Source organism: Polistes dominula, unplaced genomic scaffold (genome assembly GCF_049000335.1).
Source record: "Polistes dominula isolate Pdom_NZ unplaced genomic scaffold, Pdom_raw_medaka contig_79, whole genome shotgun sequence".
Taxonomy (NCBI): domain Eukaryota; kingdom Metazoa; phylum Arthropoda; class Insecta; order Hymenoptera; family Vespidae; genus Polistes; species Polistes dominula.
In genome coordinates this window covers 4,811,715-4,833,568 of record NW_028300916.1, presented here as the reverse complement: position 1 = coordinate 4,833,568, position 21,854 = coordinate 4,811,715, and the positions used below count along the sequence as shown (strand labels likewise).

The following is a 21,854-nucleotide window of genomic DNA, read 5'->3' as shown; positions in this document are numbered from 1 at the left end:
ATTATATATACTTTCGATATTGACTTTTATATGTATATAATATTATGTTATTGTAAAACGTATCAATTTGGTTGTAGTGATGTGATTCATGATTGAAACTGTCGTTGAGATTGGAAAATAAGTAGAAATTATATTCCCTTTCCTTTTTTTTGTACCCCCCCCCCCTTCCTTTCCTTGCTTCCTCCTTCCTTTTGGTTTTTTTTTACGCTCAAAGGAATTTGTTCGCTCTCCCATGTCCCCTTATCGAATTACGATATTCTTTTCAAAAACGTGTCGTCTCCTCCCACGATGATCGACAGACGATGACGACGATGGTTTTCTTTATTGTATCTAACCCCATCCCTCCCACTCGTAGGAAGTGTAAGACAATACTTACATTTAATCATTTTGTGATACTTTTATTTTCTCTACAAGTTATTTAAGTCAAATGAAAAAGAAGAATTTATCAATTTTATATGTGAATGTAATAATTAGTAATAAGTATAATTGTGTGTGTGATCAAAAAAGAAAATTAGTATTATTATCTATATATATAATGGTACGTTTAAAGTACCAAGATTAAATTACATATAAAATAATATAATATAAATTATATATAAACCAAAATATAATAAATTAAAATATATAAAATAAATTTAAATATAAAAAGGTATAATAAATTGTATATATAAAAAATAAAAATAAATTAAAATATATCAAATAAATTTAAATATAAAAAAAGGTATATTATATTATATATAAACAAAAATATAATAAATTAAAATATATCAAATAAGTATAATAATAAAATAAATTTAAATATATAAAAAAAAAAATACATTAAATTATATATAAAAAAAATAAATTATTTTTCCATTAACATTAATATGAATTTTTTGATAATAAATTTTCTTATATTAAAAATAAAAACTAATATTGGATATTATCATAAAAGTTGCATAACGTTGACAAACTAATATTTGTCTTTTTGTCATAAATATATTTTTGACAAAATATTTATATATAAATTATATATAATTTAAAAGTACAGTATATTATTAAACACAAAATGAATTTTATGAATGGAAAAAAATAAAATAATAAATTAAAAATGCAGGTAACATATTTTTTTACAAAATTGATAAGTTAAAAAACAGTTGCACAACGTTGCAGATAGTTTAAATACGATATATATATATATATATATATATATATATATGTGCCACGTGATTTCGAAAAGTAAGAAACGAAAAGTCGACAAAATTGGAAAGAATTCAATGGTGAGGAAGCAGAAAAATAAAAAAGAAGAAAAAAAAAATCAAATTTTCTTTAGGGAAGAAGAAAATTCGTTGAATCGGCGAATCTTCGTAGAGAGAAGGTCGTTCTCATGTTACGAGGTAAAGGTAGGTAAAGTGTATCCCTTTTCCGTTTCCTGTGGTGTATCGTCATATTACGAAACCGTTCTGGTTCTGGTTCTGGTTCTTTCTCTTTCTCTTTCTCGTTTCTCCTCGAATTACGATATTCCATTCGGTGAAACCTCCCACAACGATCACCGAAGGATAACGACGATCTACACAACTCTCTCACGAAGCCAGCAATTACACGAATCACCGACTCGTAATTGACGTTTTACTTCCAATTGCATTGAACTTTGTATTTTCTAATAAAAAAATTTCAAAGTCATGATAATATTTTCTTTTTTTACGTGTTCTTAAATTCAAGATAACTGATTCGCAATGTAGAAGTTTCATTTTAAAATTAGAATAATCATTTTAATTGTGTTTTGTATATTAGAAATTATAATTAGTTTATTTTGTTAAATAAAATTTGGAGTGTGTGTTCGGATTCAAGATAACCGATATGCAATGTAGGAGTTTTATTTTAAAATTAAAATAAAATAATTTTAGTTGTATTTTATATATATTAGAAATTATAATTATTTTATTTTGTTAAATAAAATTTGGAATGTTCGGATTTAAGATAACCGATATGCAATGTAGGAGTTTTATTTTAAAATTAAAATAATAATTTTAGTTGTATTTTGTATATTAGAAATTATAATTATTTCATTTTGTTAAAATAAAATTTGGATTGTAGTTTTATCATTTATTATTTATTACAAATTTTTGCTATTCATTTGAATTAAAATTAATCATTTAAGTAACTTTGTACATTAAAACGTGTAATTATAATTTATTTCGTTCAGTTAGACATATATATATATATATATATATATATATATATATTTTTTTTTTTTAAATTTGTTAATTAATTTAATACATTCTACTTGTTCTACAGGTAACATTGATATAATATTTCATCTCAATTAAAATTAATAAATACGAGAATATCGTACATTAAAATAATTACTAATTATTTTCTATAATATGTTTCATTTTTTTTTTTTATCCTTTTTGTAACTTCGTTATCGTATTTCAATATCATATATCTTCAATGTTGTATTTTAATTTGTCTATAAAAAAATTTATTAACCATTTTTTTTTTCCTTCTTCAGATTCATTTTAAAAGGACATTATTTTTTTATATTCGATTCGTTGATATCGATTATTTGGAATAAAAATTCGTATTGATGTGTCTTATAAAACAAAATAAAACAAAACAAATAATGTTGAAGTTTCGTATATATATATATATATTATAGTAAATAGATAGAATATTAATTAAAGTTTTGGAAATGGTACGTTTCGTATTTCATTATGATTGAGAGGAAGGATCCTCTCAGTGAGTTTCTCTCGTATTTCACGCGAATATAACTTAAATTAACATTCTCATTCGAAATGGGATAGGAAAACAATGAAAGCTTCGGGCTATTCGTAGAATAAGATATCTTTGTTTCAAGTTGGTATGCTTTTCGATGATGGTAGAGACTTGTTTCTAATATAACAAAGAAAATTCTATTATATATATATATATATATATATATATATATATATATATATATATATATATATATATATATATATATATATAAAAGTTATATTAAAGTTCTTCGGTTCATTTGTAAATGGTATACGACAATTATTAAATAATATTATTTACTTTGGTTAATTTGAATAATTTTGTCTTTTTCTTCTACGAGAATTAGTTTGTGAATTTTTATTTTAATGACATGACAACGAACTATTATATTTAGTTCAATGTATATTATGTTCTTCTATGATTAGAAATGAACAACAACACTTTGTAACTTACAATCATTCATTGTCACTTTATTCAGTTATGATTTATACAACACATTTCTCATTAATATTTTTAATATATTTATTTATATATTTACAATTTATTATATAAAATGTATTTAAATTGAATAATACAATTGTGAATTGGGAGAATATATTTTTTCATCGAATATTTAATTTTTTCTTTTTTTTAATAAATATATTTAAATATTTAATTTATACAATTTAAGAGTTAATTATAAGTAAATAATTAAGAATTGAAAGATCCTGTTAAATAAAATCCCGTAAAAAAAAAAATTAAATAAAGTAATTTACAAATTAAATATTCTTAAAGGATGACTACTTTACTTCGTTGACAATAAAATTTAAATAAATATTTTTAAAAGATAATTTACATCGTTGACAATAAAATTTCAATACCTTACGAACGAAACTATATATTTTACTAAATTATATATTTTACCATAGAAGAAGAAGAAAAAAATAGAAAAAATATTAGAAGAAAAAAAAAACAGAACTACACGAGAAGAAATTAATGAGAAATTGTCAGCACTATTAATGACCGAGAGTTTATACAGAAAAAAAAGAAAAAAAAAAAAAAGAAAAGAAAAAACATGCAAGCAGTTTAACGATGAAGAATCACTGGTTTAGAAGTCTGGGTTGTACGTTAAAGCGTATCTTTATTAATCATGATACTTGCTAAGTTGAGAAAGCATTGAGAAAATGTGTGATGGATCACCTCGTTGGTACTTCGAGAAATATGAAATTATTGCATCCCTGCAGATCTTGTCAAAGCCAATGACGACCGAGTGACCTCGAACGGAACCACGACAGCTTGACTAATGTTGTTATACACCGAATCCCCCTTTTTTTGCTATCTATCTAACGAAATGGAATATCGCGATGCGATGAGTCGACTCGAATTTATTTTTCCATTAAATTGATGTTGGCTATTTATACGTCGATAATAATATATACGTCACACCTTGTTGCAAATAAATCATAAATATCAAACATCTTACCAATTTTCATTTCATATTTGACAGAAAATGTTTAAAGAGAATCATACTCTTGTTTTATATTATTTTTCCTTTTTTTTTTATAATTTTAAAGCAATTTTAAGATTTTGTAATAATTTATTAATTAATTTTGAATATAATTTATATTATAAAATATTATATAAAATAATATATATATAATTAAATAATATATGATAATATTAAAAATATTATTTGCAGCAATGAACTTTCAAATTTCTAATAACAATTAATTATTATTATTATTAATATAAAAATATACTATAAATAAATAAATAAATATATATATAATAACCTTATATTTAGTAAAATATATATATTTGGTAAAATATTATATTATATATAATTTTAATTAATAAAATAATATATATTTATTAATTATATGTAATATAATTTATATAATATAAATAAATATATAAATTATATAAAATATAATTTAAAATTCTAATTTTATATAAAATATAATTATATATAATTATTTGATAATTAATTTGATAATTAATTTAATAATTAACCAACAAATATTATTTACTTTTTTTTTGACATTTTATCGTCATCTGTATAATAAATAAATTTTAATATTATATATTATAATAATATAAAAATAAAACGTGAATAAATATACAATATAGATTTCAGCGATAGAATAATATACTTTTAGATTTATAATAAGATTATTAATAGATACATATATCTAATCATAATCTACCAACACGTGTATATATATATATATACATATCTACAAATATATTCACAGTAATTTCTCAGGAACAAAATCACGTATAGGGAACGAGAACGTGAACGTGAAACGAGAACGTGAAACGAGATTTGTATCGATCACTTGTCATTGGTAGAAACGAATTACGAGGATCCTTTTTGAACGATCTGTTAAGAGCTTATCTGAAGAATGAAAGTTGTGGTTGTGTGGTGACGGTGATCGATGAGCGAATAAAAGTCCCCAAGTACTTTTGTGGTCTTGGAATATTTTTTTGATATCTGATTTAATCGTAGCTAACATTACTAGCTACTGTTCAGGATTGAGAAACGATTAGGGAAGATAGTTTTCGAAGTGTGAGAAAGTGGATAACAAAGAGAATAAAAAAAAAAAAAAAAAAAAACATAAAAAAGGAAGAAAAAAAGTCAAAGGACGAAATTCACAGTGAGTGGAAGCAGAAAGAGAAGGAAGAGGAGGGAAGTTGGGTGAGGTGGGTGAGTTGAATCAAAGTGGGAGGAACACGAATCGTCGAGTCTCGTCAACGTTTGAATTCGTCCTGCCTTTGTATTCTCATCAACCGACTTGACAGGACCTATCGGGGTGAGAAAGGGATGAGTCAAGGGAGAAAAGAAAGAAAAAAAAAACCTACCCAAGGAGAAAGAAGGTAACAACGAGCACAAAAAAGGAGACAATCACGAGGGTAAGAATGAAAGAGGATGAGTCTCTGACCTTATTGTCAAAGATATCAATGCATTCACTTTCTTTTTGTTCTTACGAATAAAAGTAAGATTGGAAATGATACGGTTAGTTTGTTTGCAAAATAAAAGATAATATTTGAACTTGTTTATATGTATTGAAATGTTTTTACTTGAATTACATTCTGATATTTTCATAATACATCGTTACCTGTGAGTTTGTATATGTTTTGAAGTAGTAAACATGAGTGAGGTTGTTTCAAATTAACAACAAGTGTCAGTCTTAGTCAAGAACTCGATTAGGGAAGACGTATCGTGTGTGTATATGTGTTTTGTGTGGTATTGTAAGCTACAGAAAAATATTTTAAACCTAATTGTAAGTAATTTTGTAGGTAATAGCAATACTAAATTAATTGAATGTAGGATCAATTAACATTAATACTAACCTAAATTATTATTAATGTTATTTTTAATTAATTATATATTATATATTATATTATATTTTATTAATATATTATATATTATAACCTAAGTTATATAAGTCAAACAAATTATTAATTAGAAAAGAGTATACTTTTTATTACTATTAATTCTATTGTTTTCTAAAATAATAGCTATATGTGTAAATTAATATTAATTAATGAAGAAAATAATTAATAATTTTTAACTATAAACCTAGATAGATGATATTTATTTAAAAGTAAATGTTTGAAATAATGGTATAATATATAAATTTGTCAATTTTCTTTTTTTTTTTTTTTCTGGGTGTTTGCATAAAGGTAGTAGAGTAGTAGATAGGGAAAAGGATCGATCGTAGAGGAAGAGAGGGCTATAATTGGGAGGGAAAGGACCCGGTTGGTGGTGGTCCTGTCTGCTGAGCTCCCTTCGTTGGGATCAAAGTATTACCAGGACGGTGCTCGAACTCCATTGTTAGCGAATGCACAACAACAGGGTGGTCTCTCTTCTCTCTATTGTGATTCGCCAATGTTGAGATCGTAGTGTGTTTCGTTGAAGCTCGCTGTTTCGGCCGGTTGCCCTTAACCCCCACTGCTATGTGTGGTTGGTGGCCCTTGGTTGTTTCGTTCATTCACCACTCGCTTGCTAGGTCGTCTAACCTAAACAGGAGACAGGAGGTGGAGGTTCTAGGATCATCATGTATATATAGGGAGACTCTGTTAGTACGAACTAGAAAAGAATATAGGGAAAAGGAAGAATGATAGGAGATCACTTTAGGGCCCATCCTGAATTTCGTTCTGCTCTTCTTCTTCTTCTTTTTCATTTTCATTTTCATTTTCATTTTATCCTCGCGTAATGCGACAGATGGTTGGACAAGAGACTTTCGTTTTGCTCGGTATTCCATTGGGAACACTTTACCTGTTTTTCCATTCCCTATTTCTAATTTCTTTTTTGTTCATTCTATTTTCATCGTCTCTATATTATTTTGGGAATAATAAATGTACCGAGAAATTGAAAGTAATAATAATTATCAACTAGTCGTTATGGTGTATGTGATTATATTTTGCATTATAGGAAAAATTGTTGATTAGATTTATAAATGTTGTACAAAATTGTATGTGTAATTTTAGAAATGTAATAATTTTCTATTAGTTAATATTGTATTATTAAATATTATTACCTTGTTAAATATACTTTTAATACAAGGTAACAAACTTGTTAACAGTCTATGCTAGTTACATTTTTAATGAAAGCTAATATTCAAAGCAAAAAGAAAATTTCATAGGTTTTTATCAGTACATCATCCCACTTTGGTAAGAGACATATATTTATCATGGTTTTTTCATTTTCGCATGACCGAAAGGAAAAACCTTTGTTGAATTAGCAATGATTTCACTCGTCCAGGACCTTTCCTATTTTTTCTTTCTTTCTCTTTTTTTTTAGATAGGGGTGGTCTTTCTTTGAAGTTTGCAAGTAAAGTACCTAATGTTAAGCCCTTATATTCCAGACACTCATTCGATTATTATAATCCAAGATAAAACTGTTTTTTGAATTCTCTGTGACAATAAAAAAAAAAAAAATTAAAATGAACACAATCATTCAGAATATAATTTGTTTTTTTGTTCACACAAATGAAAGATTCGCATACAAAGTTTCCCATAGAAAAAGATTTCGAATACAAAAGCTGTACACTCACACATATAGAACGATTTCGACGATGACAGAGCGTCACAGTTGATTCGAGTATTTGTTCCTGTCAATCAAAACGATCCAGCATCCGACGTGAAAAGCGCAATGGGGTGGGTGGGATCGATCACGCGTGCACGCACGTCGTTTAGCCTGATTACTGATATATCCAAACGGACGCCATTGCTGACTCGGTGTGCATCAACCTTTAATCTACTTCAAACTCTCACAGTAATTTTTTTCTCTACCCTTCCCATGTTCACCTGTCACCCTCTTTTCACATTTTCATTTTCACATTTTCCTTTTTTCTCTATCACCGAGAATAATACACAACCTCCTCCTCTCACCACACCTCCAGAGTGTACGTGTAATTTTTCCACTTTGTGAATTACACTTTGAGAATTTTGTCAAAACCACATCTGCTTGTTATATTTATATTTATTTTTGTTTTTTTTTCTTTGGAAAATTGTATTGTGTATTGAATTTAATTATTGCAATTGTGTATTGAATTTAACTATTGCAATTATATGAATATTATCTGCACTTGCACTTGCACTTGCACTTGCACATGCATATGCATGTTAATGGTTAAACAAATATAAGTAATTAATATATAATATTTATTATAATACTTTATTATTTATTTAATACTAATATTCATAAATTTGTCTTTATAATTAATTAATATTTATTATCAAAATTATTATAATCCAAAAAAAAAGAAAATAACAAATAAATAGGAAAAACAATGTTATGTACAACATTGTTCGTAAAATATTACAAATAATTTTTAATAAAAAGAGAAAATGGGTTTAGAAAGGAGGTGGATGAGAGGGGGTAGAGATACATTTTTAAAGAACTATGAAAGATATTTTTTTTCCGTCGAAATAAATAAACGAATCGTTTGAACGAATGCCAACAACGACGCGAGAGTGGGTTGGGGGTTGAGGGTTTGGGTTTGGGGAAGACAATAATCGTAGTTTTGCTGGTTGATCGAGAGAGATCTCATCTTTAATCCCGAATGCTTCCATTTTCCTATGTGTATATATACGGAGATCCAATAATCGTAAAAGGTAATTCGCGAATCGTCCATCGACGGACCCATCACGTTTTAAAACGACCTGAAACGTCCCGTTACGCGACATTAATTTTAAACGTCCCTATTTCAGTTAGGAATCACCATAAAGATTGTGACTCGACCAAATTGATTATTATACACCTATATATGTGTGGTAGGTTCGTTCAATGTTTCCAATTATTTTATTTAGAAACAAAACTAAAAAAGAAAAAAACCTTAAACTTAAAAATAAAAAATATTAATAAAAAGAGGAAAATTTGTTTTTAAATTATTAATCCTTTAAAATAAATAAAGGAAAATTTCTATTTTATATTATATTAATTAATAATATCTAAATTATTAATATATAATTAATAATTATTATTTTAATCATTTAAAGTTTAATTAATTATCACATATATTTATTTTTATAATAATAACAATATTAATATTATATTAAATTAATATAATAAATAATTAATATTATATTATTATTAATATTATTAATATTATATTTAATTATTAAGTATTATTAATTTTTTTATTTTTATTATATTATTATATAATTATTTTTCTACGTTTAATAATTAATAATTTGAAATTAAATTAATTATCATATTTATTGTTATGATAATAAAAATATTAATATTATATTAAATTAATATAATAAATAATTAATATTATATTATTATTAATATTATTAATATCATATTACATTATTAATTATTATTAAATTTTCTATTTTTATTACATTATTATATAATTATTGTTATACGTTTATGTTAATATTTAGGTTTATGATTGGACAATTTTTATTAATGACAAAATATTCTGTAATATTATACATCAATGTTAGTTTTCGTTTATCGAAAAAATAAAAATAATAAAAAGGGGTAGGATGGTCGTTTTAAAGTTAACGAATGAAGGATCGTAAATGGAAAAGTGTGACGAAGGGACAAAGAAATTTGATTCACGATGATTGGTGTTGAAAAGGAGTTACTTCATCGTCTTTACCGATCGAGCATCTTTGATAATTACTAAAGGATAATTCAATAAAAGGTTTAAACCTTCATAAAAAGGCATAAGTGGATTCCAAGTACTTGAAGGGATTACCAAGCTTGAACAAAAAAAAAACAAAAAAAATAAAGAAAGGGAAGAAAGACTAACAATGAAGGGTTCAACAAACATCGATGGACAAAAAATATCCAATTATTTTTCATCATTTTCCTTTGTTTTTTTTTTTTTCATGTACAAAACATTTTTGTAAATTATCCAAATGAATTTGAACTTTTTCATTTTATTCTTTCATCTTTGTTTCTCATTCATCACTCATTCTCTTGAAGAAAAGTTGAAAAAAAAAAGAAAAAAAGAAAAAATATTCTCCGAGGGTAAATTTAATCCCATTAAAGCGTTTTACCATAAGATTATATATTTATTTTTTATCTTCTCTCTCTTTTTTTTCTCTCTCTCTCTCTCTCTCTCTCTTTTATTTTTTTCTCAAAGAATTTCAAGCAATTTAATCAAATATTATATAAACGAACAAAGTTACAGTCCAACACACACAACCAGTTACCGATCGCATTTTTCTTGTTATCTTATTACGTTTATTCAAGCATTAAAGCAGCCTATGGGAAAAAATATAATCCTTAAAATAATATTTGCTTATTTCAAACGTTTCAAACGGGAACCACGGGAATATTTTTCTTTTTCGCAATGAGAGAAAATACGAAGGTGTATATTCTTCGTATCATCATCATCATCATCATCATTTTATCATCATCGTAAAGGTTCACGAAAAAAAAAAGAATGAAATTTTTGTAGACGATAAACACACATAAACACATACACACTATCAGTTTTAAATACACCATAAGTTTGTGTATTTTTAATTAATATTTCATTCATGAGTTGAAAGTAATTTTATTGATTTGAAAAAAAAAAAAAAAAAACAATTGCCATAGTGTCTGAAACAAATACAACAAAATAAAATTAACAAATTTTAAAATTCATGCTAATAATTTTGTTAACAATAAATAAATATAATAAATGTCATTTGAGATTAGATAAAAATTAAAAATAGGTTCAATTTGAGTAAAGGATAATTATACTGTCTAAAAATACAACAAATGTCATATGAGATTAGATAATAATTAAAAATAGGTTTAATTTGAGTGAGAAATAATTGCACAGTTCTTAAAAAAAAAAAAAAAAAAAAAAAAACCAACAAAATAATAACTCACAAACTTTGAAATCATTCTAATAATTTTATATATAAATAATAATCAATAAATAAATACAACAAATGTCATATATGAGATTAAATAAAAATTGATAATTAAGTTCGATTTGAGTAAGAAATAATTGCACTGTTCTTAAAAAAAAAAAAAAAAAAAAATTCAACAAAATAATAACTCACAAACTTTGAATTCACTCTAATGATATTTTTTTTTAACAATAAAAAAAAAAAAAGAAATACAACAAATATGAGATTAGATAAAAATTGAAAATAAGTTTCGATTCGAATGAAGGATAATAATCATGGTTGTACGTTATGGTCTTTCACGGAGCTGTCTTGAATCGTATAACGCGATTTGTAAACGATAAATCCGTGATGGTACTGTTGAAAAAAGAAGAAAGAAAATAAATAAATAAAAAAAAGTAACAAGAGAAGTTCAACCATGCTTCCGTTTATGGTAGGGTGAATACTCTCTCTCTTTCTCTCTCGTGAAGAAGCAACTCGTTGGTTGTTTTTTCTTCGGTCATCGAAGCAAGCGGGCTCTTTGGGTTTCTTTTGATGGGTGACACACCGCAAAGCTTATCTCTAATTTTTCACCACGGGGTGCCTGCTTGCCTGCCTTCTCATTCTTGATCCTCTTTCATAAAAAACGTTTTAACCTTCTATCGAGAACGAGATTGAGTGAATGAGTGAGTGAAAGAAAGAAAAAAGAAAAAAAAAAAAACAATCAGAAGTAAACAAAAAAGTGCAAAATATTTTGAATTTATTTCTATTAAAAGTAAAATTGAATATTAATTCATTTTCAACAAATCATATCTTAGATTAAACAAACGAGATTTTTTTCATTAATTTACATGATTTATTTTTGACGTATATTTAAACATTATATATTTTTTCTTTTTTTTTTTTTTAAGAAAATAATCTTTGAAACCCACCAAAGTGTGTTTTCATTTGAATGTATGTTTAATTAGAAATGACAGTATTAAAAGACACTTTACACACATGGTGTAAGTGTGATCGATACACACGTGAATGAATTAATTTCAATATGAATGCGAATGGATGGTCGTCAGTTATTATATTATGAAATGTTAAAGTAATCAGTTTCTTCAAATAGATAAACGAGTCTTGAGTTATGTGACACATGTATATGACAAAGGCTATGATAAAATGAATGAAACAAATCTTAGAATTAATATTTATCTCGAATTATTATCTTTAAATATATAATACTAATAATAATAAGAATAATAAATATGAAATATAAAATATAACTAACTTAATAAAATTTTAAACTTGATTTGTAATTTAGTGAAAAGTTGTATAAATTCGTGTTGAAATATCGTCTAAAACCAGCATCATCCCTTATTCCAAAAGGGATGTTTCCAAATCGAGATACTCGGGTCGCGAACGTCGACGCTATGAACCACCCTCTCCTCTACCCACACCACCACCAACACCATCACCCCCCACCACAGCATCCCATCGGTAACGCTCGTTTGTCTCCACGACTACGGAAACAAAATAATTAGAGGGGGAGAGTTGAAAAAGGGGGAAAGGGACAACGCCGACCGAGGCGACGGAGGAAGTGTTGGTGGAAAGGATAGGAAAGGATGAAAAGGAAAAGGGACGATTTGGGACTTTGGGAGTCGCGTAATCGTGTAAACTCGACTCGGCAACTTCGTTTAAATGTTGTTCCCAATTATGTTTACGTTAACCGTTTCATCCTCGTTCGCCTGAACGATCATGCCTTGTATTAAATTCGTTTGCTAGAACCACCACCACCACCAACCACCACTACCATTGCCACCCTTACCTTTAACCCTCTCGAACATTCCTCTTTTTGGTATACGATTAATCTTATAAATTAAGTTTCTTTTTTTTTTTTTTTTAATATACTTTTCATTCTTAAATACTGTGTTATCGTTTGAATCAACTTATTAATCAATTCAACACTTATTTATTAATTGATAATATAATTTATAATAATTATTTCTTAATATAAATCAATGTTAATTTAACTTATTATTCAATGCCTAGTATTAAATTAGTTTGTTGGAATCACCACCATCAACCACCATTACCACTGCAACCATTACACCTTTAACCCTCTCGAACATTACTCTTTTTTGGTATACGATTAATGTTCCATTTAAATATTTTATAAATATCTAATTAAATATATATATATATATTTATTTTAATAATAATTAAATACAAAAGTATATACGTATAACACCTTTAGAATTATATCTTTAAAAATCCAAAAATAATTGAATAATATATATATATATATATATATATATATATATAAAAGGAAAAAAAAATTAATATATTACATGTGACAATATGTGTGATATAAATTACAATTAAAAAAAAAAAAAAAAAAAAAAAGAAATAAAAAAGAACAACACCAAAAATTCATATAACACTATTTAATCTTAAGTTGGATAATTAGATAGTATAATCTACGAGAAGCAAAGGATGGAAGTGGTGTAGAGAAAGTTCGATGGGAGAGACCATCTTGGAATTGGTTAGGAGGCGAGTGTCCTTAAAACCCTCGGCAAGGATTCGATGAAGCGATGAAACGTGCTACGAATGTAAAAAGACATTGAATTCGACGTTTAAACAGATATTGTCTTGATAATAGTACAAGCTACTGGTATATCACCACGACGGATTTCAAAGTACTCTCGTGATTTTATGTTTAAGAAAAAGACACACAGAAAAGGAGAGATATTTAAAGAGAAATAAAGAGAGAAAGAGAGATAGATAGGTGGGTTGGTGAAGAAGAAGAGGGTGAAGGGACTGAGGGGAGGCGGGGAGGGGGGATGGGGGGGAGGGGGAGGATTCTCTTCGTTGGAAGCAAGGACCCACGAACCACGAGTTGTGGCACAAATTCAATTACCTTCGTCGTCGTTGTGAGATACGAGAGAAACGGATAAGTAGAGATAACGCGATTAATTCGCCGACACAGCAGATCGAAATCCTACTCCCCCCCCTGCCCCCCCCTCCTCCTTCTCCTCCACCTCCTCCTCCTCCATTCTCTTCTATTCTTACATCGAACTTCGGAGAATCCTTCCAATCTGCCGCAGAAGGATTTTTCTTTTTTACCTTTTTTTTTTTTTTTTATTTCATTTTGTACAAAGGAGTTTAAGTATTTGTGTGTGTGTGTGTGTGTGTGCATTGTAACTTTGTGATTTGTAATCTTTTTTTTTTTTTTTGTCTAATTTTCATATCCCCCTTTGAACTTATTTTTTTTGTATTAAAATAAATTATAATATTTAAAAATACTATATAGAAATAAATTATAATATTTGAAAAATGATAAAATAAATAATATTTATAATACAATTATAAATTATAATATTTAAAAATGCTAGAAATAAATTATAATATTGAAAATAACTATTATAAATTGTAATATTTAAAAATACTAAAATAAATTATAATATATTTAAAAATACTATTATAAATTATAATATTTAAAAATACTAATAAAATTTTGTGATAATTAAGTTAATTTATTTAGCAATTATTTGATTATTCCTACGATGATTTATAATTTGTTTTTTTTTTTTGCAAATCGTAATTATAATAAGTTGTTGAACCCTTTGATTTATAAGGGATAACAAAACATAATTTCACACACAAGTTTCTTTTTTAATTAATTAATCAATTAATTATTATTCTATATACAATTTATTATTATAGAAAATAAAATTTTGTAATATAAAGGAAAAGGTTTGATCACAAAACATCTCCGAAGATTTCTAAATGGTGTTAAGAGTTATATTAGATATTTACCATATATACACAGAATATACATATGTATACCTATTCCTATCATGATATAATCAGAAACGATTAATTACGGCGAAGCGATAACGCAATGAGCTGCGGGAGACATTCCGGCACGTGCACTCGAACGTGATGCCGTGCATGAATGCATATTACATGGAAATCGAAAGTAGAAATTTATAGTGATCCGATAGATAGAAAGTTCAATTTAGTAGAAATACACGATTTATGATTTATACAATTTATAAATACTATTATTATTAAATATAAAATAAAAAATATTTATTAAAATAATTTATTATTAAATAATTATACTATAATAAAATACACCAAATGTGACAGGACCAATTAACTAAAAGATATATAAAATATTAGCAAATAAAATAAAATAAAATATTAGCAAATAGAATAAAATAAAATATTAGCAAATAAAATAAAATAAAATAAAATAAAATAAAATATTAGCAAATAAAATAAAATAAAATATTAGCAAATAAAATAAAATAAAATAAAATAAAATAAAATAAAATAAAATAAAATAAAATAAAAGATATATAAAATATTAGCAAATAAAATAAAATAAAATAAAATAAAAACCTAATTACTCCCATGTGGAAAAACCAAACCCCCCTGCCCCAAAAAAAAAACAAGGAAGATAAAAGAATTGTAATAAGATAAAGAAAACACAAAAAGAAATAAAAAAAAAAAAAAAAAAAAAAATGATCGTTAAGGATAATTTTCTTTGGCATGAGTAAAACGTTAGCCAACAATTCTCGTGGATGCTTTTCGTTCTTGGTCCTTATCCTTACTAAAGGACTATTTGTTCCACGCAACGCGTAAATTACGGGCAATCGGGTTTCGATGCGAGGAAGAAGGGTCAGTCAACGACGATACTCCATTGCTTCACAACCGTCCTTCATTATACTATACTACTATATATATATATATATATATAAACGTATCTGAAAGAAGAAGAAATTTCACGAGCGTGCCTTGAGGCTACTGCTTCGAAGCACGTCACGCTTCGACGAACTTCTAGCGACCTATTCCCTTTTGTACTTCGTTTCTATTCGCGAGTCTTTACCTTAAGCACTCCCTTAACGATAGGGAGAGGAAAGGGCAAAGGGATTTGAACAACCATTTCTTTCTCTTTCTTTTTTTCTTTTCTATTTCTGTTACTCTCACTTTACTTTCTTTTCTTTTCTTTTCTTTTAACGTTGTTCCCTTCGTTAAACGTTGAACCCTTACGCATTGCTTGTGAAAAACTTTACCTTTTATTATTATTATTATTATTATTTTTTTTTTTTTAGATATTTCTTTATTGCAATTTATAAATCAAGTAATTAATTCGTTCATATAATAGATAGAAGTATTCACGAGTATGGTATTTAAATATTCCAAATATTTAGGGTTAGCCATATAGAATCTTTTTCCCTTCCCTTTAATAGAAGAAATTTAACGTTTCTATTAAAACGGTCAAGAAATTAAAAATTTTTTAATAAACACGTTTCTTCTCTCTCTCTCTCTCTCTCATATCGTATTTAAAAAATCAAATTTACTAGGTATTTATCTCAAAAGATTGAATAATAATAATAACAATAATAATAATAATGAAAAAATAAAAGATAAAAACCATAAAATAAAAATGATAAAAATAAAAATTAAAATATCTTTTAACGTAGCATGATACATATAATATTAATAATAAATATAATATTATTTATGCATAATACTTATAAATGTTAAAAATTCTATACTATATAACATATTATATAATTGTACATTAATATATAATTATATATAATAATAAATAAAATTTATTATTATTATATATATAATCAAATAAAACACCAAAAGCATAAAATAAAAATAATAAAAATTAAAATTAAAAAAAAATCTTTTAACTTGACACAATATATACATCTAATAATAATAATAATTTAAAAAAAAAAAGAAAAAACCAAAAGACATAAAATAAAAATGGAAAAAAAAAAAAAAGAAAAAGTGTTTTAACGTGGCACGAGATAACGAGATAATAGTGATGCGTGTAATAAGTAATATCTACGGTAAGATTTAAAAGATTCGACTCGGTGAAGGTTAATTCGGCGTGACTTCGACTTGATCGTCGACCCATTCGACTCGCTTTAAATTCAAATTTCGCATCCCGTCGTTGTCCTCGTCCTCATCGTCCTCGTCGTCGTCGTCGTCGTCGTCGTCGTCGTCGTCGTCGTCATCGTCCTCATCGTCGTTGAAGTAGTATAGTCATCGGAGTTCCGCCCAAGTAAATTACGAGTTTGTACGTTCACAACCATCTAACTGAAGCACCTTGTGCTACGACTCGTCTTGTCGTTACGAGAAACGAAACGATCGCTCCCACGTGAGACGTCTGGCTCATTAAACATTCCTTCCCTTTTGGTCTGCGGTTATAACAGCACTGGGCCCTTCCTCTATCTCTATCTCTCTCTCTCTCTTTCAATTGCATCGACCATCTCTACATCCTAGGATTGTGCCAAGAAGTCTGATATATGTATATTATATATATGTATACGCAGGATGTTTGTATGTTAACTGAACCATGTTCCAAATTGCATCTCAAATCTTTCCCAATTCGTTTATTGTAATTTCAGATAAGATAATGTCTTCTTGGTTAATTGGGGGACAACAAAAAATATATTATCAAATAAATTGTGTTTCATTGTGTAATTATTTAATTGTTATTTTTTTAATATAACTGAATAGTATTGTATTTATATAGTTTGGATTGTTATGTTAACTGAACCATACTTCAAATTGCATTGCAAATCTTTCCCAATTCGTTTATTGTAATTTCAGATAAGATAATATCTTCTTGATTAGTTGGGAAAAGAACAATTATTTAAATGTTATTAAAAAAATAAATTTAATTTTATATAAATTTAAATATATAAAAAGTTATAAATGAATAATGGCCAATAAAGGTTGTTCCAACTGTCACACACATGTTGTTGAATAGTATTTTTATATGGTTAGATAGACATATCTAATAAATAAATAATTATTAATGGATGATTTCTACGTGAGTTTTTAATAAATATAAGTGGCATAGTAATTAACTTAAAGTTTAAAAGAGAAACAACAGAAAGAAAGGAAAGATGAAAGATGATTATCTTCTGTAATAAAATGATACTTATTCTCAGGTGAATGCGAATGCTCGTAAAACTGGACCGAGACTCTCTCTAAACACTTAACTACTTTAAAACGTTAAACAATATAAACAAAATAAAAATAATAAACAAGAAAAAAGTATAGAAACTTATACCGTTGAAATCCATCAAAAGTAAGATAGTTAACAAAAAAATAAACAATAAAAAAATTACGAACAATTATAAAGTGTTGGAGGTTTTACGATACTCGCTTATTATCTCAAAAAGTAATATTCAAAGAATGAAAATAAATATTCTGAGCGATTTCGTTATTTGCACGAATACTATGACGACCTCCGAAAATTATGGCTCTTCTTCTTAAAAAAAAAAAAAAAATGAAAAAAAAATTCCAGGGTTTTCTCTGACCATCGGTTAACTCAATTCTCGAAAGTAACAAGTTATATTTTTTTTTTTATGAATTCTACCTCTGGTAGAATTAAATATTATTCCTCGGTAATATCGTAAAATAAAAATGTGATTTTTGGTTTATCTTACCTCAAATATCATATCTTTTTTTTTATTTTCTACGTAAATAATGATAATAATATATTACAAAAATAAAAATCATTATTTACGATATTACGTGAAACGAATAAATATTTTTTTTTTTATATAAATATATAACATTATTTTTTTTTATCAAGACAATTATTATATTATATATATATATGACAAATATTTTAAATATAATCATCCAACTTGAAATGATGATATATTATTCATTTTTATTTATATATAATATAATAAATTTTCTTTTTTAATCATCTAAATAATTTGAAAATAAATAAAACAAATAATACAAAGATACGATTTTTATTTCTGATGGATATAGATATATAATAAAATATTTTTAAAATGAGTAAAAGGGATCTTTATCAAAGAAAATATATACAATTCTAAATAAACTAACCTTTATATTAGTTTATTAATTTATATATTAAATATATAATAAACTATTATAATATAAGCTTAATTTTTCTAATAATTCTAATACGAAGAATTCTTTGCAAATTATATTTCGCAAATAATACGAAAAAAGTCGTATTTCTAATAAAATTAGTTAATTAAAAAATAAATAAAAAAAAAACGAAGAAAACTAATAGCAACATTTAACGTTACCCATCTTAATGATCACAGTTAAATCCACGAATAGGATGTGTAAGCTTACGAGATTCTTCTCCCCCATGATCATCGAAAAGGATTTCTCGATCGGTGTTAGATGCGGGTAAATTTGCAGATAACGTTGAATAATCCTTACAAGACATCCTATCCTATCTTCTCTGACACACAGTACATAATTATAGTCGTACATAAAAGTATTATTAGGAATGATGTGTGTAATCTATTTCGAAGACACACAAAAAAAAGACCCCCAAAAAAAAATAAAATGTGGATAATTGGCTGAAACAAGGCCTCCATTTAACAAGCTAACTAATTTTCACGTTCAACATTTTAGTTTTTTTCATGAATTTATTTTTACCAACGCGTAGAGAGATAACACATCGACCAATTTGATAGATAAGAAAACTAAGAAGAGAAAAAGTAAAAAAAAAATAAAAAAAGAGAAAGATAACAAGTAAACACATTCCTTTTCTTACCCCTTTCCCTCAAGTATCCTCTACCATCCACCTTTGCAGTCCAAGTTTGTCTCGTTCCCTCCCACGGAGGAGGTAAATTCGTGATCTTAACGTTATACGCATATTTCTCTTAGCAAGAAGCAATTTCCTCCTTTTTAAATGTACTATATATATATATATATATTATATCGGTTAGTATCTTTCGTGATATTCACCGACATAGCACCGCACCCCGGGGTAGCATGGTTGCCGACGGCAATGTAATTAAACTTGTCCCTTAAAAATGAGTAGCCACTAAGGCGCCAGCCACACCATACCATACCCCACACCATACCATATCATACCACACCATACCATACCATACCATACCATACAACTATAGTTACCTTTTTCGCAAGAAGAACGTTTTACTTCTTGGTGGGAGATCAACTCTCTTCGCTTGAAGAGGACTCTCTTTCTCTCTTTCTCTTTTTCTCTCTTTCTCTCTCTTTCTGTGAACGGTAATTAACATTCTACGGGTGGAAAAGAGATTGAGAAAGAGAGGAAAGTGGGATGAGAAAAAGGGAGTTGGGGGAATGGGAGAAAGAGGACACTCCGTGAATTCTCTGTTGCGGAAGGTGAAAGGGGGTTTCAGGGGTTTGAGGGGTTTGGGGGGTTAGAGGACTTTGCCGAAGCCCTTTAGAAAGATAAAGAAAACTCTCTCTCTCTCTCTCTCTTTCTCTCAATCGAAATGTTCTCTTTTTTTTTGTCTCTTGTTGCAGTTGGTCAACTCTATCTCAACGATCTGTGTTTCTTTTTCTTTTTCATTCTTTCTTTCTCATACTCCTTTTTTCTGATAGGATCTAAATTAAATGGCTAATTAATTGCTCGGCCGCGCGCGAGTTAAAATGTGTATATGTATATGTATATATGTATGTATTTAAGTATATATCTTATATCATTTGGTTCGATTACCTGGGCATGCAATTAATTAGCTTGCTATTCGTACGAAATTGACTACGATGATTGTTACTTCTTCTTCTTCTTCTTCTTCTTCTTCTTCTTATGTTTTTTTATTTATTTTTTTTTATTTAGTTCAAGGTTTTTATTTTTTAAATAATCGTTCGAATCATCGATAGAAGATTTATTTGGAAAAATGATAATATGGATAATTATGTTTGATTAATATTAAGTAATACTTATTTGAAAATTTTTATACAATTTTGTACAAATATTGTGAAGACATGTATATTTTTAGATATTATATAATTATATATATATATAGTATAATAGTATAATAAATATATTATTATATAATAATATTAATATATATTTATTATTTTATTTAATTATTTTAATATATTATAATTAATATATTTACTAATATAATATAATTTATTATATTAATTTTATTATATTACAGTATATTAAATTAGTAATTTAATAAAATTTATTATATTACTGATATAAAATAATATAAAATATATTTACGTAATATAATAATAAATATACACTTATAAATTAATGATAAATTATATAATTTATATTATTATACAATAACCAAAAAAAAAAATTACTTTCTTTCTTTTTTTAGAATTCCTGTCATTGCTAATAAGAATTGACAGTGAGATAACGGAAATCATGCTTGGACGATGTAGCAACTTCTCGAGTAACTAACGAGACCGGTCGCAACGCACAAAAGGTATTATTTTCCCCATAGGATTGAATGGATCGGCCGAATCCCATTCATTGTCAGTCAGAGAGAGAGAAAGAGAGAGACAGATAGATAGAGAAAGAGATACAAAACTTTCCCTCAGCGAACACCCACGCTTGTACGTGCATGCATGCATACATATAAATATACGTACATACATATATAGATTACAACGAGGAGATTCGTATGAATATATACACGAATAAACCAACATATACAAACACACACACACACAACAAGCCCACCTACGTGGATACACATGTACACTCTCGTGCTCGTGCAGTATTTCACTCGGGCAATTTAAACTGGTTATTTGCTGGGCGACACGCGAGGCACCTGGTCTCTTCCCCCCACCCCCTTAAACCACCACCACCCTGTGTTACCTCTCCACCACCCCTACGACCCATCTGCACGACCGAACATCCCGCCAAAAACCATCTGCGTTCCTATTTTTGCCCCTCTTATTTTTCACCGATTGTACTGAATTCTCTTCCCCTCCCCTATCTCCCATCCATGTATCCCATCTACCCTCCTTTTTTT

At 27.0% G+C, this 21,854-nt stretch overlaps 1 protein-coding gene across 9 annotated transcripts in view; it reads right to left on the bottom strand.

The window, feature by feature from the left end:
• The window catches only part of LOC107067099 (uncharacterized), a 162,646-nt gene that overhangs the window by 50,295 nt on the left and 90,497 nt on the right, over window positions 1–21,854 (bottom strand). The window lies entirely within an intron of this gene.